A 5,445-nucleotide genomic window follows, 5' to 3' on the forward strand; every position below is an offset into this window, starting at 1 on the left:
AACTCCATTTCACCGTCCTGCTGGCCGCAACCGCGGTCCAGGTCATTGAGCGAACTAGGCCTTCTCTGTGGAACACAAATGCAGTGGACTCTGTTGGCACGCCGCCGTTGTCCGCGTCGACTTACCAAGCTTGCCATCTCCTCGTTCTCCTGGGTGACAAAGCGCACTTTGTTTTCAAGGCGACACAGCACCAGCGAGAGTTCTTCATTCTTCCTGCTCAGGCGTTTGTTTTTGTACAGGAGTGGCAGAAACTGGCTTTCTGTTTCTCTCAGTCGCTTTAGCTGCAAGCATGAAGTGCGGGATGTGAAAGACGCACAACACGCGGGCCAGAACGTATCCATTCCTTTTGCATCGGTTTGAACGGAATCGTGGCTTTGGCTCCCAATAAAAGACATCTACCAGGCAACCGACTCGCCGCGCCGCTCAACTAATAAGCAAGCGCAATGGGTGCCTCGCTGGATGGCGCGCATCAAACGTAGCGCAAACCTTCAAGCGTGCCGTCAATAAATTACCAGTTCATTGCGCTCTTCAGAAAGCAGGGCGTTTCGATCCTCCAGTTTCCTGATGACTGCGCTGAGCTCAGCGATTTTCAGATGAAACCGTCGCGTGTCCCGATCCTCCTGAGACTGAAAACGCCCCGCAACACACACACACAAGCACTCGTTCAAAGTTCAAAACTGTTTTTGTGCTACCTTCCTCCAGCAACGAACTAAGTCATGCGTACTGCAAGTGTGTGATGAGGTGGCTTACGCAATGAAGAGGATTGCTAGTAGCGGCGTTGACCCCACTTCCAGGGTAGTTTAGGCCCACCCTTTGGGAATCCCTCAGGGCAGCGATCTGCTGCTCGGCAGCCTGAGTCTGCAGCTGAAGGCGGTGGACGTGGCCGGCCCCAGGGCTTCATCCAAAACACTAACCGCTCTGTCTTTCAGCTTGATCTCATCCGTCTGGATGTACAAACGGGGAGCGCTCAGGCAGGCGGGCAAACTCATTTGCCAGAATTGTGACAAAAACAAAGAGAGCAACCGGCCAATTTTTTTCTTGAATCGACTAGAACACCTTTGCTGTGACAAAAGCGAAGCGAGCAACCGGACATTTTCTTCTTGTGAAATAGAATAGAATAGAATGCCTTAGGTGTCATTGCACTGCAGGTATACAACGAAATTGGGAACATAGCCACGCACCGCGCATCTGATCAGTCCTACCAGTCGGCGGATCTCCCTCTCGCAGTCTCTCTTGGTTCGGCTCAGCTCCTCCCGATGCTGGTGATGAGCCGATCGGAGCTCGGCCGCTCGGGACTGCCAGGCCTGCTGGGCCGCTGCCAGGGCTTCTTCCGCGCTCCTGGTGGAGGCGACACCGCTCGGTCTCCCGACACCGCCGCGTCTCCTCCACCTCCGCCAGCAAAGCGCCCCCCCTCCTCACCTGAGCAGACATTGCGCCACACCGGGCCGTTGAGACCGCAACGGAGCGCCGCGACGCTTACTGGGGACAAGCTACACAATACGGTAGCGGCCGCATCGAAGCCCGACGTGGCGTGCGGATAGTCAGACACGGATAGAGCGGATCACCTTGTCCATGGAGCCGTCCCTCAGGCTGAGGACCAAGGCATTCAGTCGCTGGATCTCTCCATCTTTGATTTTGATCACTCTCATCAGCTCCATTTCATGCTGCCGCAGTAATGTCTCCCTGGTAATGGCTAACTCTTTCTGCTTCTCCTCATGGAGTTTGCTTTTGAGTTCCGTCATGGCGGCGGTGGCACGGTGGTGCTCCGCCCGCAGGTCCTGACTTCTCTCTCTCTCCAGACAGCTGACCTGACATGACTTAGACTTAGACAAACTTTATTGTCATCTTGTCTGCACATGGTGCATACAAAACGAAATTCCGTTGCATACGTCTTACAACAAAGTAGTGATATTGCAGTTGAATAGAAGTAACATATCCTATGAAAATATATATATATACATATATACTATATATATATATATATATATATTAAAAATAAGTATAAAGTGCAGCAGTGATAATTATGCAATAGTGCAAGTAGGCAAAACAGTATTCAAGAGTGTGCAGAGGAATGCTAAACCATGTATTAAACTTCTATTTAAAGGGTTTATACAAGTTCAGTAAAGTTGGTAGTGCGAGATAGTGCAAGATAGAGGTCCGTAGTGTCATAAAGTACAGTTCTGTGAATGTGTGATGCAGAGTTCAGTTTAGAGCTCAACAGTTCTAGTGTTCAACAGTCTGATGACAGCAGGGAAAAAGCTGTTGCAGAACCTGGTGGACCTGCAGCGGATGCTGCAAACCTCTTCCCAGAGGGCAGCAGGGAGAACAGTCCATGGTGGGGGTGTGATGGGTCATTGATGATGTTACGGGCACGGGACATGCAGCGCTGAGATGAAATGTCCTGAATGGAGGGAAGAGGAGCCCCTATGATCCTCTCTGCTGTCCTCACCACTCTCCTCACGTTCTTCCAATCGGAGGCGGTGCAGCCTCCACACCACACAGAGAGACAGCTTGTCAGAATGCTCTCTATGGTGCTCCTGTAGAACGTCCTCATGATGGGTGGGGGCAGGTGGGCTCTCCTCATCCTCCGCAGGAAGTACAAGCGCTTCTGTGCCCTCTTGACCAGTGCCGTAGTGTTCATAGTCCAGGTGAGGTCTTCTGTGATGTGGACCCCCAGGAATTTGGTGGTGCTGACCACCTCCACAGCTGAGCTGTTGATGATCAGTGGAGCGTGGTGAGGCTGTTTTTTCCTGAAGTCGACGATGATCTCCTTCATCTTCTCCTCATTCAGGATCAGGCTGTTTTCTCTGCACCAGCCCACCAGCTGCTCCACCTCCTCTCTGTAGTCCAGGTCGTTGTTGTCTCTGATGAGCCCCACCACCGTTGTGTCGTCTGCTGACTTCACGATGTGATTGGTGGTGAACCTGAGGACGCAGTCGTGTGTCATCAGGGTGCACAGCAGGGGGCTCAGGACGCAGCCCTGAAGGGAGCCTGTGCTGAGGGTGATGACATCAGAGGTGTTCTGTCCGACCCGGACTGACTGAGGTCTGTTGGTGAGGAAGTCTAGCAGCCAGTTGCGAAGGGGGGTGTTGAAGCCCAGGTGTTCCAATTTTCCTACCAGATGCTGTGGGATGATGGTGTTAAACGCTGAGCTGAAGTCCAGGAACAGCCTCCGCACATGGGTGTTCTTCTCCTCCAGGTGAGCCAGGCTCAGGTGAAGAACGGAGGAGATGGCGTCCTGAGTGGAGCGGTTTTGCCGGTCGGCAAACTGGAACGGGTCAAATAATAGGGGGAGTCTGGAAACGATGTGACCTTTAAGCAGCCTTTCGAAGCACTTCATCATAACCGGAGTCAGTGCAACAGGCCGGTAATCATTAAATGAGGTGATTTGAGGTTTCTTCGGCACCGGAATGATGGAGGCAGTCTTAAAGCACGCCGGCACTGTGGCTTGGCCCAGCGAGGTGTTAAAAATGTCTGTGATGACCCCAGCCAGATGACTTGCACATTCCCTGAACACACGCCCAGGAATGTTGTCGGGGCCAGGGGCCTTACAGGGGTTGACTCTCCTCAGGGTCTTCAACACATCGGCGGAGTCAAGGCAGAGTACCTCCTCTTCCTGATGGGGGACAGTTTTAACTGCTGGAGTGCCGTTTAGTGCCTCGAACCTCCCAAAGAAGTTATTTAGACCATTTAGAAAGTCAGCATCAACTACACCCACCGGGGGGGGGAGGGTGAGTTGTAGTCTGTAATCGCCCGTATGCCTTGCCACATACTCCTGATGTTTTTGACGTCGTGGAAACGATCCTGAAATTTTCGACTGCGGTCTCGCTTCGCTATCCTGATGGCACGGTTCAAGTTGGCTCTCGCTGTCCTCAGTGTCTCCTTGTCGCCAGACTTGAAGGCAGAGTTCCGCGCTCGTAGCGTTTGACGTACCTCCTCAGTCATCCAGGGTCGTTGGTTGCCCCGGGTGATGATATTCTTAGTGGTGCTGACGTCCTCGGTGCATTTGTTGATGTAGGCTGACACAGTCATGGCACACGCATGTCTAATCTACATCGGGAAAACTGGGAGGGAGGGAGGCAGGCAGGGAGGCAGGCAGGGAGGCAGGCAGGGAGGCAGGCAGGGAGGCAGGCAGTGTCTGTCTGTTGAGGTTTTCACCTTGTTCTTCTCCTGCTGAAGTTCTAACTGGACGTCCATCAGTTTGGTTCTCAGCTCGTCATTGGCGGCCTGAAGGGCGTCCGTTCGCTCCGCCTTGGCCCGCCCTGCCGGAGCTCGTTTGGACATCTCTTACTCGAGTCTCGCCCGGTCGTCAGTCAGAGATCACAACATTTGTACCTGGAGAGCACAAACGCAGCGCTGTTTTCCACTGGCTTCGAACTCAACTTCAATCGGTACCGTAACTTACAACATCATAAACATAGAACTAGCTTGACTTATTCATTGAATAAATGCATTTGGTTCTTCAAAACTGCATCACGCAACATAGCGTGACCGAGACGGCCGTTATCCACCTGCGTGAAGTTATTTGGTGAAATGAATGAGATGTTTAAGACACCATCGTTCTGTCTCTATGTAGATGAAGGTAAATAATCGATTGCTGAAGGTCCAAAGGTGTTGTGATAAACAAATAAACATATTAGTGATTAGTGACATATTTGTGATAAACATATTAGGCAGGATAATCACATATGTTAACGTGACTGCCCACACTGTATTTATTTATGGTTATTTGTTAAATCGAGTACTGTTAGACATGAAATAGGAAGTGTTTAACATAAATGGAAGACGAAAGGGGTACTCACCATTGTAGCTCCTGCTGGTCAATGATACGAGCCTCTTCTTGCAGTGGAAAACATACAGCCAACAAACACCGTGGAACCTAAAGGAATGAAATTAAACATTAACATTTAGCCTCAACCAACATTCACAGATACAACGCAACGCAAACTACACAAACGTAAATCTTTTTAAACACAATGAGTTGTACTTACCGTGTACGCTCTAGACGGTCCACTTGCAAGCGGAAAATAAAGATATTTCTGTTGATAATCGTCGTGTTTGTATCCGGTGTCTCGCTCAAGGCCATTGCGCCCACAGATTTGAATTTTGGCGAGAGTTCAGCCTATTGACGTCATTTCCGCGGTGTAATACCCGCATATCTGAAACGGCAAAGTTAAGAGTAGAGTTAAATAAAGTTTTTAGTCAACGCAATAATTTACAACCGTTGACCAGTCGAAATAATCGTCGAAATTTGGCGTCTGTGGCTGGAAGCAGACGCCGAGTTCGACATTCCTCCCAAACGCCACACTCCCTTGCTTTTCAGGGCTAAAAAAAAACAGTTGTAATTACCTTGTACGCTCTAGACGGTCAAGTTGCAAGCTGAAAACAAAAATATTTGCCTTGTTAGTCATCGTGTTACTAACAGCTGTGTCTTGTTTGCCAGAA

General features: G+C 50.4%; 1 long non-coding RNA gene across 1 annotated transcript; it reads right to left on the reverse strand.

Moving 5' to 3' along the window:
- Positions 1 to 2,856: 2,856 nt before the first annotated feature.
- On the reverse strand, positions 2,857 to 5,155 carry LOC148378456 (uncharacterized). The gene is made up of 3 exons (XR_015855872.1): positions 4,992 to 5,155; positions 4,803 to 4,879; positions 2,857 to 4,335 (listed from the first exon to the last, which is right to left on the reverse strand). It is a non-coding gene; the product is annotated as an uncharacterized LOC148378456 (long non-coding RNA).
- Between the last annotated feature and the right edge of the window lie 290 nt (positions 5,156 to 5,445).

This window comes from Syngnathus floridae, unplaced genomic scaffold, assembly GCF_059516105.1.
Source record: "Syngnathus floridae isolate MCC-2025c unplaced genomic scaffold, RoL_Sflo_1.0 HiC_scaffold_44, whole genome shotgun sequence".
NCBI lineage: Eukaryota > Metazoa > Chordata > Actinopteri > Syngnathiformes > Syngnathidae > Syngnathus > Syngnathus floridae.